Genomic DNA, 17313 nt, shown 5'->3' with positions numbered 1-17313 from the left:
AGATATGACTGAAAAAGACTGAATAACAACAAAGCCCTGAGAAAGATCTTATAACCAAGGTAAATAAGGGACTGATTCAAATTGCTAAGACATCCCCCAATAGATAAATGGTCAAAGGATATGACCAGGCAGTTTTCAAAGGAAGTAATCCAAGATATCAATAACCATATGAAAAAATTGTTCCAAATCACCAAATAATCAATAATGAATAATTAATATAATTGTGGTAGATTATTAAGAAATAATTATTAAATATTATTAAGAAATACAAATTAAAGCAGCTTTGAGGTTCTTCATCATATCTCTCAGACTAGCACAGATGAGAAAAGAGGGAAATGACAAATGTGGAAGGGCTGTGTTAGGTACTATATACTAATGCACTGTTGGTGGAGATGTGAATTGGTCCACAATTTGTAACTATGCCCAAAAAGTTACCAAAATAGGCAAACCCTTTGACCCAGTTATACTACTACCAAACCTATATCCCAAAGAAATCACACACACACACACACACACACACACACACACACACACATACACACACACATATTGATAGTATTCATGGTAGCCCCAAATTGGAAATTAAAAATATATAATCCTATTGCTGAATGGCTAAACAAATCATGATATATGAATGTGATGTTATTGTTCTGTAAGAAATGGTGAAATGAACAGTTTTCAGAGGAAATCAGAAAGACCACTATGAATTGATGCAGAGTAAAATGAGCAAAATCAGGACAATGTATATAATGATAATGTTATAGAGAAAAAAAAACATTGAAAGACTTCAAGAACTCTGGTAGATGTGATAATAAACCATTAATTCAAAAGAATCAAGATAAAATATGCCTCTTACTTCCTAACTAAGGTGAAAAATATACATTTTCAGACCTGGCCAATGTGGGAATTTGTTTCATGAGACTATGCAGTTATGTATTGAAGGCTTTTTTTTTTTGTATTTGTTCTTTTGTTTGCTCAGTGGTGATGTGGGTTAGTGAGAAGAACAGATTAATTTTTTTTTAAACAAAGAAGAGAAAGAAACCAAAGTGATGTAAAAATGAAAAATGTCAGTATCTTTGATTTGTGAGTGAGCATAAAAGGCCAAAAAAAAAAAGAAAAAGAAAAAGAAAAAAGTGAGGAATGTTCCCCTTAGTCTGGTTATATGCTTCTGCCACAAATCATCATTGTTTCTCCAGAGAAGGAGAAAGGAGAATTCTTCCTCCGCACCCTACCTCCCAGTGTTTTTTTCTGCACTCCAGTCTAAAAGTCCAAGAGAGAAAAAGTATATTGAACAGAGGCCAAATCATTTCACAGCATCTTTTTATAGATCATGGCTCTTCCAACAGCATTCTGTTCCCTGCTGCCCCATTCCACCTCCAACTGTCAGTTGCCAGGCATTTTGGAGGCATCCCTAGTCCCAGGGAACCAATCAAAGGGTTCCCTGAACACTCTTATGAAGGCGACAGGGCACATGTCTACCTTTATGGGAGGTGCTCTTCCAACAAAAATCCATGTCCTGTAACCTCACTGGACTGATTAAGGGACTTATCAAATTGATATAGAGCTCCTCTGCTAGCCACCCACCCCCCACTACTGATTACTTCTGATAGGTCTGATAATTGTTAAAAACCCTTTGTAGTCTGAGAATCTTGAAATATTGCAAATAAGTTGTTGTTGTTGTTGTTTCAGTAGTATCTGATTCTCCATGACTCCATTTGGACTAATGATTTAATTCAATTGAATAAGAGTTATTAAGTACCTGCCAAGTACCAAAGATTTGTGCTGGGTATGGGAGATACAAAACACAAAAGTTCCAATACTTAATGAGCTTACACTCACACTTGGTAAAGGCATAGGGGGGAAAGAGGGAGATGTAATATGTTGACACAGAAGTAAATAGAAAATATATACAAAATAAATGCAAAGTAATTTTAGGGGTACAATTGAGGGAATCATGAAATGCCTCTTGTAGGAGGCTGTTCTTGAGCTGAATAGTGAAAAGTGCTAGGAATTCTGAGAGCTGGAGACAAAGAGGGAGAATATTTCAAACATGGAAAGATTTGCAAAGATTTGGAGACGGGATGCATCTGGGAACAAGTGGACCAGTGTGGGCTGGAACCTTACTGTACGAGGGAGAGTGTTGTGAAATGGTTCCAAAATGACAAATTGAGCCAGACCTCATTGGGTTTGCCAAAGGAATTTGTATTTTATCCTAGAAGCAATGGAGAGCTGTTGAAGACCATTAATGTAATGGTCAGACTTGCATTTTAGGAATCAAACAGTCAACATGAATTAATTTACTAAGTACCTACTATGGGCCAGCTAAGTGGTGAAGTAAATAGAGTGCCAAGCCTGGAGTGAGGAAGGCCTGAGTTCAACTTGGCCCCAGACACTTACTAGCTGTGGGACCCTGGACAAGTCACTTAACCTTGTTTGCCTTAGTTTCCTCATCTGTAAGATGAGGTGGAGAAGGAAATGGCAAACCACTGCAGTATCTTTGCCAGGAAAACCTGAAATGTGGTCACAGAGTCAGACACAATTGAAACAACTGAACAACAACCTAATATGTGCCTAGAACTGTGAGTACAAAGGCAAAAACAAAAGTTCCTGCCCTCAAATGGCTTGTATTCCATTGAGGGAAACAATATGTGTATGAAATGAGGGGAAGAAGGATGATAAACAGCAGGCTCCCCTGGCCTGCTTTGTCTGACCCTATGCCTTGGCTACTTCTAGGGAAACATGTGCCTCAGTTTGGTATGAGGCAGCTAATCCATGGTGGTCTCTTGGTTTTACACCCCCTCCTCATGACAGAAGAGGATCAGAGTGTTGCAGTATCACTTAAAAAGGAGAGACAGCTTCTAGCTTTATCTTTTCCTTCCTGCTTGGAATGTAGCTCTCACTCCCGAGGCTTCTGAGGAGAGGTGGAGTTAGAGCCCGCCCCCCTAAGTCTGACAGCATGGCATCTGCAAGAAAATGGCAGCTAAAGGAGGGGCCTCATCTAGGTGAGTTGAGCTTGGGGTCCCTGATATAGGTGAGAAAACATTGATACTGAGATGGTCAGTCCCTAGTGTTGCAGGCAGACTTGTGAGAGCTGGCTTGCATCAGGAGGAGTTTCCACATCAGAGAAGATGACCAGTACCAGGAGGAGGAGGAGGAGCCCAATCCTTGCCAGAAAACAGTGACCTAGAGAGAATTATTTGGATAGGGCAGATCTGAGGTCAAACATCAAAAACCAAATCAGCAGTCTGGCAACATGCTTCTGGTATAAGTCTCAACATCCTAGAAGAGTATTATAGTAATTATGTCACTGCTACCGCTTGTCTCAAGTTTTTCAAATGCTTGCTTTGTATCTTGTGTGTGTTTAGCATTGCTTTTGTCCTCCACTTGACCTACATTAGAAATTGAGTGCCTTTCTACTCTTCCCTTTTGGAGATTCCCTAAACATTTAAGCTATAAATGATTCTCCCTGGGGCAGTACTGTATAGAGCCAGAGACAATAAGACAAAAGTCTTTCCCCCTTTGACCCAGCAATACCAGTACTAGGTCTGTAACCCAGAGAGATGATGCAAATGGGAAAAGGACCCACATGTACAAAAATATTTATAGCAGCTCTTTGTGTGGTGGCAAAGAATTGGAAATTGAGAGGATGCCCATCAATTGGGGAATGGCTGAGCAAGTTGTGGCATATGAATGTAACGGAATACTATTGTGCTCTAAGAAATGATGAACAGGCTGACTTCAGAAAAATCTGGAAAGACTTGTATGGTTTGATGCTGAGTGAAATGAGCAGAATCAGGAGAATGTTGTACAATGACTAATATTGATAGACTTAACCCTTCTCAGCAATACAAGGATCTAAGACATCTCCAAAGGCCTCATGATGGAAAATGCTATCCACAAAGAAGAAAGAACTATGGAGTTTGAATGCAGATCGAAGGATACTATTTGCTATTTTTTTTCTTCTGTTGTGTTTTGTTTCCTCTTTCTGTTGGTTCCTCCTATTGGTTCTAATTCTTCCTTACAACATGATTAATGTGAAAATATGATTAATAGGAATGTATATGTATAGCCTATATCAGATTGCCCGCTGTCTTGGGGAGGCAGGTGAGGAGGAGAGGGAGAAAAATTTAAAACTCAAAAGCTTATGGAAGTGATTGTTGATAATTCAAAATAAATTACTTTTTTTTAAAAAAAGAGTCTTTCCTTAGAGGTCAAGATCCCCTACTTTTAAACTCACTCCATCTATATGGGTACAAAGCTGAGAAGAGAGTCTTAACGGAGAGGAAGAAGAGCTATGACCCAGTGCATATGAGCCTACTAGCACCAGTTATTTACTATTATATACAAATATAAGTAGATATAATATATATCAACATATATAATAACTAAATTAGTATACATATATGTATAATTAGCTAATTAATATAATTAGTTTGTGCAGTTATAATATATAATTATGAATACATTTACATTTACGTGCATGTTTATAATTAGTTGATTTGTATAATTAGTGTATATGTAATTAGTTAATTAGAAGGGAGACACTAGCAGCTGGGGAGAGGGAATCAGGAAAGACCTCATGTAGGATGTAATATTTGTGCTGAGCTTTGAAGAAAATTAAGAATTCTAATGGGGAGAAGTGGGGAGAAAGTACATCCAGGCTTGCTGGACAGCCTATTAAAAGGCATGGAGGGAGGATATGTAATATTGTATGTGAAGGACAGAAAGTCAACCAGTTTGGGTAGACTATGGTACATGTGAAGGCAACAGGAAACTACTGGAGCTTATTGACTTGGGAAGAAATATGACCAGGCCTGCATTTAAGGAATATTACTTTGGTAGCTGTGTGGAGGATTTACTGGAGAGGGTAGGGAATGGAGGCAGGGAGATTAATTAGGAGGCTATTGCAATAGTCTGAGTGAGAGGTATGGAAGATCTGAACTAGGGCGATGGCCCTGTGAGTCAAGAAAAGGGGAGGTAGATCAGAGATTTTGTTGAGGTAGAATTGATAAAGCTTGACAGCTGATAATCAATAAACATTTAACTAGATACCTACTAAGTGCCAGGCACTATGCTAAGCACTGGGGATACAAAAAGAGGCAAAAGACAGTCTCTGCCCTCAAGGAACTCACAATCTAACGTTTTCTAGTATACATAGAGAGACAGGTGAAGGAGAGTGATGACTCCCAGATTGCAAACCTGGACGATTGGAAGGAATAGGGAAGTTAGGGAGAGAAAACTATTTTCCAAACAGATAGAAAGTTTATGTTCGTCTTGTCCTAACTTTAAAGCAAAGGAAAACAGTGGGGCCACACATCAGTTTAAATTGATCTGTTGTTATTCCTTTATCTAGAAAAAACTTATGTTCATTTATGTCAATCATATGGAAAAAGTCCCATTACTACTACAATAGTTTAAATGAGATTTCCTATGACCAGAAACTAAGAATCTGAATGGAAAATAATTTTCTTGGATTGTTATGAAATATAACAGGAGATATAAATCTCCTTTATTGATTTATTATACTTTACTGATCTCTGCACCATATCAATGCCCATTTTATCCCTGGGAATTACCCAGCCAAATGCAGAGTAGGCACACTCAGTAGTTATATGCAAATGTAATACCATAGTCTCCACAGAAATTAAGTACATTATTTAGTTCTGAATGCTCATAAACAATAAGAAGAAAAGCAATATAAGAAGATTTAGAGCTAGAGCAAATATTAGAGATTATCTACTTCTAGACTAAACTTCTCATCTTACACATATAAAAACTGAGGCCCAGAGAAGTTAATTGACTTGCTCAAGGTCACACAGGTAGAAAAAAACCATCAGAATTCTGATGGCAAATTTAAGGCTACGCCTCACACGTTTACCTCTATACTTCACATTCTTTCTCTCAAGAGTCCTAAGGTTCATATATGCACCAAACCAATCAAAAGAAATGCTCTCAATAGAATTTAGAACAGACAATGAAGAAATGTTTCCAGCAAACAAATTAAAGGCACATCTCACATATCCTGAGACTGACTTGAAGGTGTGAGAAAGATATTTCAGTTGTTTAATTTATTGGCCTTAAATCAATGACGATCAACTCACTTTTGATTTGCTATGACATTATATTAGTAAGTGAAATTGTTAACTTCTTGATAAGGATATTAGGCACCAATCTTGACATGTCTTTCAGGGACCTCTAGGAGCCTGTGATTTCTTTTTTGGAATCTTGGACTCAAGGACCTATGCTCTAACCAGGTGAGCCACAAAGTCGCTCTATTCCTTGTCTTGCCTCCCACCCCCCAAACTGTGGAATGACCCAGAGGAGGGTGTGATCAACCAACCCAAGAGGGACAAGGTCGCTGGCACCTTACTCTCATAGTCACAGGAATTTTTCTCCCATTCAACCTCACCACTGCCTTCTCCCATTATTACTACATCACCTTACCCTTTCCTTTGACTGTGGAAACTCCTGACTTTTGCACTGGGCAAGGACTTCCCGAAACAGTTAAAGACTACCCCAAAGGTACATGTGCCAGCCCTCTCATTCCAGCATATCCATGCATTGGCCCCCAAATCACCTTATAGATACAGCAGGTGCCTCTTAGCTGACTGCATCCCTCAGGAGGCTCTGAGCCCCAGGACAATGGCTGGTGGTTAAGAGTCCTCTCCTCCCCTCCCCTTTGCAGTAGGACTGAGTGGCACCTGTGGGGTGAACAGGCATGGATGGGTTCAGATCTGTATTATAGATCTCACATTATCTTTCCCCAACACCCATTCTTTTTCTGAACCCTAGCCTACTCTCTTACTGCCAAGGGCATCATCATTCTTCCAGTCACCTAGGTGAGCTCATAGTCAACTTTTCTCTTTCCCACACCTTGCATATCAAATCAGTTGCCAAATCTTACCATTTTTACCTTCAAACATCTATGCATCTATCCCCTGTACTTAATACACACACACAGCCAACACCCTCATTTAGGCTTATCATCTCTTCCCTTGACTGTTACAATAACTTCCTAATTGTTCTCCCTTCCTCAAGTCTCTCCCCTTTCCAATCTAGCCTCAACATGACTTTCCCAAAGCACAGTTCTGAAGATATTACTGTCTTTTTCAATAAACCCCCAAATGTAGACTTTTGTATCAAACTTTGACTTTAACTTATTCTTTCAAATTTTTGTGTGTAAAAATTAGTATATTATATAGAGGCAGCTAGTTGTCACAGCGGTTAGAGTGATGGATCTAGAATCAAAAGAATCTGGATTCAAGTACAGCCTCAAGTACCTACTGGTTGTGTGACCCTGGGCAAGTCATTTAACTTCTGTCTGCTTCAGTTTCCTCACATGTAAAATGGGAAGAATAATATCTACCTCCTAGAGTTTTTGTGAGGATAAAATGAAATCATAAAGCTCTTTGCAAACCTTTAAAGTGCTATATAAATATTATTATAAATAAATAAACATATATGTATAGGAGGCCGCTAAGAGGCTTAGTAATTAGAGCAGTGGGCCTAGAGTCAGGTAGACTTGAGTTAAAATTTGATGCCAGACATTTACTTGCTGTGTGACCCTGGCAAGTCACTTAACCTGCTTGCCTTAATCCACTGGAGAAGAAAATGACAAACCAGCATCTTTGCCAAGAAAACCCCACGGACAGTACGGTCCACGGGGTCACAAAGACACTATTGAATGACTGAGCAACAACAACATATATGCATATGTGTATGTGTATATATACATGTGTGTATATGTACACACATATGCATGTGAATACATGCAAACATATGTTGTATGAAATGTTCATACTCAAAACTTTTTTACTGATAGGAATACACATTCAAAAAAGTTTGGAGAACCTTGTTTCAATTAAATGAGCAAAGCTACTACTGTGGACCAAACAAGTCTATCTTTTAACTCTTTAACTCTGCTTTTGATAAGCTCGTTAACAAATGAAGACCTTATACTTAAGGCCCATACTTAAATGTAAGCCTTATACTTAAATTGGATTATATGTACACCCACAGTTATTAGGGAAGATCTGGATGCTGATCCAACAAGGGAGACTGAGAAGGAACAGTTAGACAGTGTCAACAACAGCTAAGAGAAGAATAAGGAGAGAGAGAGGAGAGAGAGACACAGAGAGAGAGAAAGAGAGGAGAGAGAGACACAGAGAGAAAGAGAGAGGAGAGAGAGAGAGAGAGAAGAGAGAGAGAGAGAGAGAGGAGAGAGGAGAGACACAGAGAGAGAGAAAGAGAGAGGAGAGAGAGAGAGAGGAGAGAGAGACACAGAGAGAGAAAGAGAGAAGGAGAGAGACAGAGAGAGAGAGAGAGAGAGAGAGAGAGAGAGAGAGAGAGGAGAGAGGAGAGACACAGAGAGAGAGAAAGAGAGAGGAGAGAGAGAGAGAGGAGAGAGACACAGAGAGAGAGAAAGAGAGAGGAGAGAGAGAGAGAGAAGAGAGAGAGAGAGAGAGAGAGAGAGAGAGGAGAGAGAGAGACACAGAGAGAGAAAAAGAGAGAGGAGAGAGGAGAGAGAGAGAGAGAGAAGATAGAGAGAGAGAGAGAGAGAGAGGAGAGAGAGACACAGAGAGAGAGAAAGAGAGAGGAGAGAGAGACCGAGAGAGAGCGAGAGCAGTGTCACAAAAATCTAGAGGGAAGAGACTATCAAGGAGAAATAGGTAAATATAAGTTATGATTACAAAATAAGAATTTTCTTACTGTCACAACAGAATATATGTGTGTATACACATACAAGAATATATGTATATATGTATATGTATATGTATGCATACATAAATATATACACATATAGAAAATACTGTTGTTACTGTGCTGAAAACATTTTTGGAATTGACTCTAGAATTAATATATCAGTTACACAAAATCATCAGTTTTATTAATTTAGTCCTAGAAAAATTTCCTATTCAATTCCCTTTTCCTCATTCTCTTTCTAGTTGAGTCACTTCACTCTACCTCTTTTCTCTCTCTGCTGCCATCAATGTTGTTCAGTCATGTCTGACTCTTCATTACCCCATTTGAGGTTTTCTTGGCAAAAATACTGGAGTGGTTTGCCATTTCCTTCTCCAGTTCATTTTACAGATGAGGAAGCTGAGTCAAACAGGGTTAAAAGACTTGCCCAGGGTCACACAGCTAGCTATTAAGTATCTGAGGCAAGATTTGAACTCATAAAGATGAGTCCTCCTGACTTCAGGCTCCACATTCTATCCACCACATCACCTAGCTGCCCTGCTGCTGTTAAGAAATGCCAGTTAAATTCCAGGACCACCCCCACCTCCCGCCAAAAGTGTGTGGGGGTGGGGTGGGGAAGGTGCTTTACTATTGCCAGGATCAGAGAAATCTTGACAAAAGAAGCTGCTCTATGAAATCGAGAGGCATGTGGCAGAGGGACGGTTAGAGAGAGCTTAGGGCTTTAAGGTTTGCAAAGCTCTTCATCCTCACAACTACACTGTGAGGTAGGTATCATTAGTCTCTTTTTTCAGATGAAGAAACTGAGGTTGGGGGAAGATAAATGATTGGCCCAGGTTCACAGAGCTAGTGTCTTGAGGCAGGATTTGAATTCAAGTCTTCTGACCCTCAAATCCACTGCATTATCTGCTATGCTACCTATCTAGAACAAAGATTTTTTGTAAGCCCACCTGGTAACAACCTGGATAATATAGGCTCATTTTTATGCTGACTGCCTGTTGAAAAGGCTATATCTTGCTAAGCAATAACTAGAAATCAATTAAGCTGAAGACTTTTAAAGATTTCCTTAAGAACTGCATTTATAATGTCAAAATATGCTCACATAAATTGGAGAGAATTATTGTGATAGGGTTAACTCATTTTCACAGTATGTGGATTAAGACCAATATTATTTAGCTAACAAAGACTTGGCCTCAGAAAACAAAAACAAAACAAAATTACTGTTAGAAAATGTAAGCCTCTTCAGGGCAGGGATTGCTTTTCATTTATGCCTTTGTCTCAATAATACCAAGCACCATTGTGCAAGCAATGTAGTAGGTACTTGATAAAAGTTTGTGAAATCAAGTCAAATTAAATATCATTCTTTGAACAAGAAAATAAAATTCCATACTCATATACTTTTCACTCAGTGATGTGTAAACACTCTGCCATTTTTAATTAGGTCTCTGGGAAGCAGTCATGCATCCCTGTTTTGAAGAGTAGCTAAGTGACTTGCCCCATATTTTCAAAGTGAATCATTAAATTCATTAAGGGAGGGAGAGGAAAGTAATTAAAAATTTGACTATAGGAATTAGAAATATGACTATTTGACAATTTAGGATCTGAATTATAATGTTGTCTATTATAATTGTTTGCCTGTAGTGGATTGTGTAATATACTTTGGAGTCAGAAGGACCCGGATCAAAATTCCTGCCTCTGATACTTGCTAGCTGTGTTAGCAAGTGACCTGAGAAGCCATAACCTCTCTGAGTCTCATTAGGAAAAGATAAATAAAAGCATCCACCTTGCAGGGTTATTGTTAAGGATCAAATGAAATAAGCCATGTAAAGCACTTTGAAAAGTTTAAGATACTGTATTTTATACATGTGGCAGGGGTTGTTCCCTGGTATGTATGTGGTGCCTTTGTGTGACTCCAGTAGATATCTCTATCTTTTTCTCCTCCCACCCTTCTCCAAGGGAGAATTTAATTTCTGCCAGGAGGTTGGAATCAGAGGCTGCCACTTTGTTCTCCTTGGAGAAAGAGGGTACCAGGTTAGAGTTATACCTATCTCCTCCCTCAAGCGTTATTAGTCTAGGAGAAGTTGAGGTTTTCAGGGTCAATCTAACTTCTGATTGCCATTTCACTATTGAGGACCCCAAGCTTTCTATTTGAGGCTCTACTCCCTTCCTACCAAATAGCAGTTCCACAATGAACATATATGACACTTAGCCCTGGAAACCTATTTGTCCAAATCGGTAGCAAAACAGAAATCAGAAAAAGTATACGTATGAGAATATATACTAGACATCACAGATTAAAGGAATTCTCATTAGGAATGAGGTAAATCAGTCCAACCAAGGGAAAGAATCTTAGATTTCACTCAAGGGGAAGTTCCCTAAAGTCTCTAGCGAAGTAAGGTGAGGATAGAGACATGATAGAGACTATTGGCTACTTTCCTGTCTTCTCAGTCTTTTTTCCTTCAGCAACCTGAAGTAGGGTTGGCCTCACGTATTTTCCCTCTCAAAGCTGGAAGCCAGAGGAGCTCAAAGCAACAGTGGGGCCTTAAGCAACTCTAAGCTAATTTCTATTCACAAAGAGATAACATTCAAATGGAGGACACCACAGGTGTGTATATATATATATATACACACATATATATATTCATATATATATATATTCATATATATATATATTCCTATACACACATACATACACACATATATATATACACACACATATATATACCTATATATATCTCCATCATAAGTATGAAGTGACCGAATATGCACACACACATGTCATATGTTTATGTAACATGTATATGTACGCACACATACACACACATATATTGTAGTTAAATATGATAATTTGGAAGGGAGTGCACTAGCATTTGAAGGAATCAGGAAAGGATCATTAAGAAGATAGTACTTGAGCTAAATTTTAAAGGTAGAAAGGGACTCTATTAGGTGGAGCTAAGGAGCAAGTGCATTCCAGGAATATCAGACAGCCAGTGTAAAAAGGCATGAAAATGAGAGGTGGAGTGTCATGTGGGAGGAATAGAATCTTGAGTGTGACTGAGAGGTTAATTAAAAGAATTAAAGGAAGATATAAGGAGGGAAATTAGAGCACTTACTGAAGAATTTTAAAGAAACAAATGAGAATCTAAAGTTTAGAATAGATAGAATATTTTAATAAAAACCATAGACACTCTGAAAAAGAATGCTGAGATTCAACAAGAAATATTAGAACAATGTAAAAAGATAAAAAAAAATTGCTTTTAAAGGCAGGTCCAACAATTTACATATGGATTGTAAGGGGAGGAAGGAGCTAGTCTCTGATTATTTGAAGCAATTATTATTTGAAGCAAGTATTATTTGATGCATATCTGGTCCTAATTGCTTTTAAAGAAATGATATAACAGTGTTTTATGGCCAGAATAACAAATTAAAAATTAGACCCTTGAATATCAGTAGTCTCTGATATCCAAAAATCTTTTAAGATTTGCCAAAAATATATGAGGCTAAGAAACATTCTCTAATACACAAGTGGTCAAATTGTATGCATAAACAGTTTAAAAAAACAAAGGATATTTAAATGACTGACCTTATGAAAAATTGTTCAAAATGCTTAATAATCAGGAAAATGTTCATTAAAACAACTCACACACCTACTCACACCCATGAAATTAGCAAAGATGATAAGATTGGAATATTCATTGTTGGAAGGGATATGGCAGGATAGTAACTTTGCTCCTGTACTGAAAATTGGTCAAAACAATTTGTAATTATTCAAGAAGTTACTAAATTATTCCTATCCTTTTGATCCAGACCTCCCACTATTGGGTTTACATCTTAAGGAAGTTAGTGACAACAAGCAAAGACCCACAGTGCAAAAAATATACGTCACTCAATAAACTCAACTGGCTCCTTAATTAACTCCAAGATCAGATAGAAAAGTCCTTTGTTTGGCATTTAAAATTTTTCCCACTACCCACTTCCAGAGAGAGAACTGCTGAAGTCTGAGAGCAAATTGAAGCATAATTTTTTTAACTTTGTTTTTTTTGCCTTTTTTTTTTTGCAACATGTCTAATATGGAAATTTTTGTGCATGATAGCATATGTATAATTGATATCACATAAGGCAGGAGGGAGGGAAAGAATTTGGAACTCAAAATAAAACAAAAGTGCTAAAAATAAATAAATAACAAATTTATTAAAAAATAAATAAAGCTCTTCCCAACCTGGCACTTTGCTATCTTACCAATTTTCTTATATTCTTTTTTTTAGTGTTTTATTTTTATTTTTTCCCCACTTACATGTAAAAATAATTTTAAACATTTGTTTTTAAACTTTGATTTCCAAATTTTCTCCCTTCTTCCCTCCCCATCCCAACTCACTGAGAAGGCAAGCAGTTTGATATATGTTATGCATGTGTAGAAAGAAAACATAGACAAAAAAAACCTCAAGAAAAATAAATAAAGTAAAAAAAAAGTGTGCTTCAATCTGTATTCAGACACCATCAGTTCTTTCTCTGGGGATGGATAGCATTTTTCGTCATAAGTCTTTCAGAGTTGTCTTGGATCATTGCATTGCTGAAAATAGCTAAGTCATTCACACTGATCATCTTACAATATTGCCATTACATTTTATGCAATACATTTGACTTTGCATCAGTCCATGAAAGTCTTTTCAGGTTTTTCTGAGAGCATCTTGCTCATCATTTCTTATAGAACAATACTATTCCATCATAATCACATACTGCAACTTGTTCAGCCATTCCCCAATTGATGAGCATTGCCTAAATTTACTATTCTTTGTCCCCAGAAAAGAGCTGCTATAAATATTTTTGTACATTTGTCTTTTCCTTTTTTGCTTTTTTTTTTTAATCTCTTTTGGGATACAGATCTAGTAGTGGTATTGCTAGGTTAAAGGTTATGTATAGTTTCATAGTCTTTTGGGCATAGTTCCAAATTGCTCTACAGAATGGTTGAATCACTTCACAACTCCACCAACATTGCATTAATGTCTCATTTTTCCCACATCCTTTCCAACATTTGTCATTTACCTTTTCTGTCCTTTTAGCCAATCTAATAGGTATGAGGCAGTAACCCAGAATTTTTTAATTTGCATTTCTCCAATCAATAGTGAGTTAGAATATTTTTTCATGTGGCTATAAATAGCTTTGATTACTTCATCTGAAAACTCATCATATTTTTTGATCTTTTATTAACTAGGGAATGGCTTTTATTTTTATAAATTTGACTTGGTTCACCATGTTTGAGAAATGAGGCATTTATTAGAAAAACTTGCTTCAAAATCCTCCCATTTATTGTATTCTCTCTCTCTCTTTTCACTCTGTCCTTCCTCAAGAGTGTTTTGCTTCTGAATACCCCCTCCCCCAATCTGCCCTCCCTTCTATCACCACTCCCCCTTTCTATTATCCTCTTCCTCTACTACTTTCCTGCAGGGGAAGATAGATTTCTATACTCAATTGAATGTGTATGTTATTCCCTCTTTGAACCAGTTCTGATGAGAATAAGGTTCATTCACTTCCCTTTGCCTTCCCGCTCTTCTCTTCCACTATAAAAAGCTTTTTCTTGTTTCTTTTATGTGAGATAATTTATACCCATTCTACCTCTCCCTTTCTCCATTTCCCAGTCTGTTCTTCTCTCATTCCTTAATTTTACTTTTTAGATATCATCCCTTCATATTGAACTCAAACCTGTACCCTCTATCTATATATACTCCTTCTAACTACCCTAATAATGAGAAAGGGTTTATGAGTTATAAATATCATTTTCCTATGTAAGAATGTAAACAGTTTAACCTTATTAAGTTCCTTATGATTTCCCTTTCCTGTTTACCTTTTTATGCTTCTGTTGAGTCTTGTATTTCAAAGTCAAATTTTCTATTCAGCTCTGGTCTTTTCATCAAGAATGCTTGAAAGTCCTCTATCTCACCGAATATCATTTTTTTTCCCCTGAAGGATTATACTCAGTTTTGCTGGATAGGTGATTCTTGGTTGTTTTGCTCTCCACAGAACATCATATTCTAAGCCTTCCAATCCTTTAATGTAGAAGTTGCTAAATCTTGTGTTATCCTGACTGTGGCTCCACCATACCTGAATTGTTTCTTTCTGGCTGCTTGAAATATTTTCTTCTTGACCTGGTAACTCTGGAAATTGGCCATAATATTCCTGAGAGTTTTCATTTTGGGATCTCTTTCAGGAGATGATCAGTGCAATTTTCTTATTTTCTGCTCCTCTCCATATACTGTGTGGTCCAGTTATGATGGAGGATGGGATTTGCACTGGACCCCTAGAAGGATCTCAAAGCCCCTGAACCAAGTCTCTGGTGTTTGCCTGAGGCAGAAATAGCCTAGACTTCTGTAGAGTCCCTGCCCTCAAGGACCTTATCTTCTTATGGGGAGACTATACAAATGGCATTTTGGTATGAGAAGTCAGGAAGACAATAGATTAGCCCTTCTCACAGGCAAAGGTTGAGTTGTTTTGATTATAAAAGAAAGCAGAAGAAAGGAAGTGGGAAGGGGAGAGGGAGAAAGAGGCTGAAATATCCCAGGGAGTACAAGAGCCAAGTCAATCAGTCAGCCAATCAGCATTTATTAAGCAAGAGCTTAGTATTCACTAGCCCAATGACTTAGTTGCTCCTAGGCATGATCTCACATGTATCCTATGATTAGAGAATAACTGAGCAAATTATGGTATATAAATGTAATGAATTATTGTCCCATAAGGAAGGAAAGTATGTAGAATTCAGCGAACCATGCTAAGACTTGAGACAGACAGAAGAAAACAGAGCCAAGAGAACAATTATGTACAATAATTATAACAAAATAAGTAAAGCTAACATTAAAAGGTTATAAACCTTGGGTCAAATACAGGATGTCCCAGCAATTTAATGCTTTAATGGCTTAAAACTGCCCTAAGACTTTTGGGTTACCCTGTAAAATGGACAATGATGTGGCTTTTCTCTTTAAAAAAACCAAACAAAACAAAAACAGTAAAACCACAATAATGGAAAGTGACACATTTTATGAGTCACATTCACTCTATGAGGTGGTTTTTAACTGCAGGAGAGAGGGAGAGAAGTTGTTAGGGTGTTTGTGGAGTCGCAGTGTCTTTCATGTCAAAACAAAATATATTGAAATTAAAGAAATCCTAGGAAGTCAATTATCACAAGACTCCTGGAGTAGAAAGTTTAACTGCCGCTTAATAGACTTGGGAACCAAATCAAGTATTTTTTAAGCCCAGAAACTTCACATTACCATTAACAAATCTCAAAAGATTTAATCATGGGGGTGATGAGGGTTACGGGTTCAGGGGTGCTGAGACCCCAACATCACAACACATGGGTCCTGCCCACAAGAATTGGATCCAAGCCTTCTTTCAGCCAAAGACAAGGTTTATTAGAACATCCATCATATTGGGCAGAGTCTGAACATTAGTAGGCTATTGGCTAGATTTGAAGAATCTAAGCAGTGGCTAGATTATAAGACTCCTAGAATCTTAATGAGACAAGATGGACTTTATATACAGAAAGACTATAGGAGGGATCTAGGAGTGGCCAAGCAGTCTTCAGGTAATGGTACACCAGAGACCTAGACCATATGGCCAAGGGAGAATGGAGCCTAGATAGGATAAACGGTGGGAAGTGGCCTGGGGCCATGAGGAGGTAAGACAATGGAGGGCTAAACTAGGTTAAGGGTAACAGAGAATTGGGACATTGGGTACAGCCACAATGAAAGCCCAGTTGATGAAATTATAGTCTCAGGTGAATGATTTGGTCATGTGGGAAAGTCCAGGGTTTTTCCTTTTTGGGATCTAGATCTCCATCCTCATTAGGTACAGCTGAGTGGCATAGTGGATAGAATGCTGGCCTTGGAGTCAGGAGGACCTGAGTTCAAATCCAGCCTCAGACACTTGGTACTTACTATTGTGTGACCCTGGGCAAGTCACTTCACCCCACTGCCTAGCAAAAATCATACACAACAAAATTTAATCATGAATATAACATTTTCCATTTTAGAGTTAGCAACTTGACATACTCTGTGTGTGTTTGTGTGTGTGTGTGTGTGTGTGCATGTGCACGTGCATCAGTGCATTTTAAAGGAATACTACCCAGTATGTTTCCAGGGAAACCTACAGACTTGGTGTTAAGGTATGGTTATTGTCTGTGACATCAATCTCAAACCATCCTGTAATAAATACATAAATAATAAATACATAATAAATAAATAAAATAAACTTTCTTGAACCTAAGTATATTATCATTTACTCCCAAATGGGGATAATAAGCTTATTACCAATTGTATGGACTCTTTGTCCTAAATCTCTTTTGAGGTTCTCCCAGATCAAGAGTGTGCTAACCCACCCACACTTGTTCATATTCCCTCTTAAGGCTTTAGCCTTTAAGTTTTTAAGCTTTAAGTCTTTGCTGAATTTATAGTTCAAATCTACCTCCATTTGTAAGATTTTCCATTTCTTTTAGTATCATAAAAGCACCCTCATCCTATTATAGTGATGGGGTTGGGATCTGGGCCCCAGAAAGAAAAAACCCTGGACCACATGGCCAAATCTCTGGCATTCACCTGAGGCTATAATCCCATCAACTGGCCTTTC

This window comes from Phascolarctos cinereus, unplaced genomic scaffold, assembly GCF_003287225.1.
Source record: "Phascolarctos cinereus isolate Bilbo 61053 unplaced genomic scaffold, phaCin_HiC Scaffold_4;HRSCAF=312, whole genome shotgun sequence".
Lineage (NCBI taxonomy): Eukaryota > Metazoa > Chordata > Mammalia > Diprotodontia > Phascolarctidae > Phascolarctos > Phascolarctos cinereus.
Note: the sequence above shows the minus strand (reverse complement) of the source record.